The following is a 1,186-nucleotide window of genomic DNA, read 5'->3' on the forward strand; positions in this document are numbered from 1 at the left end:
GAACAGCAGATTGGAAAGATTATGAGATGTTTAACCAGAGAATGGCAGCCCAAAATAACAGCCATAACTGAATCTAAAGATCTAGCAAAGATGACGACTGCAACTTTGTTTGGAAAACTAAGGGAACATGAAATGGAACTACATCGGCTGGACGAATCAGAAATGGAAAGCCGCAAAAAGAAAGGACTATCCCTGAAGGTTCAAGCCCAGCAATCGAAAACTGAATCAGATAGCTGCTCAGATCAATCCAGTAGTGAATCTGAAGAGCCGGAAATAGGGTTGCTTGTCAAGAAATTTAAGAAGTTTCTGAAGAAGAAAGACAACAAATTCAGAAAACCATCTAGCTCCAAGACTACTGACAACAAGACCATTACATGCTATGAATGTGGTAAAACTGGTCACATAAAGTCAGAATGCTACAAATTGCAAAACAAGAATAGAGCTACAAAATCAAAAGGCAAGGAACCAGTCACCAAAACCAGAAAAGCTTATATTGCATGGAATGATAATGATGAATCCTCAGCCTCTTCTGATGAAGAAGAAGTCAATTTGTGTCTCATGGCAAATACAGATTCAGAATCAGAAAATGAGGTTAGTTCACAATCTAATCCAACATATGATGAGCTACAAGAAGCTTTCAATGAACTGCATGATGATTATGTGAATTCCATAAAACAGTTGTTGAGCACAAAGAAAATGCTTGAACAAATGAATGTTGAGCATAAAGAAATTGAAAATTTATGTGAACAACTGAAAAAGGATTCACATGAAAAATCTGCAAAGTGCATTGAACTTGAGAATACTGTTGCATCATTAAAATCTGATTTATTGAAGTTTGCTAATAGTAAAGATAAACTGAATGTCATACTTAGCAATCAAAGACATGTTCATGAAAAATCTGGTTTAGGATATACACCAAATATGCATGTTAAAAGAAATAAAAACAGATATGGTATTGGTTATATGCAAACCAGAAATGTCAAACATGGTCAAAAATCTGCTATTGCTAAGAGTATGTATGACATCTTTACTAAACCAAACAAACATTCATCCTTTGATGGCAAATGTCATTTCTGTTGCAGAAAGTGACATTTTGTATCAAATTGCACATTTAAAAAATTAGCCAATAGAGGATGGAAGCAAGTTTGGATAGCAAAGAAATCTGTGTTTGAAACTGACCCCCCAG

This window comes from Cicer arietinum, chromosome 6 (genome assembly GCF_000331145.2).
Source record: "Cicer arietinum cultivar CDC Frontier isolate Library 1 chromosome 6, Cicar.CDCFrontier_v2.0, whole genome shotgun sequence".
Classification (NCBI taxonomy): domain Eukaryota; kingdom Viridiplantae; phylum Streptophyta; class Magnoliopsida; order Fabales; family Fabaceae; genus Cicer; species Cicer arietinum.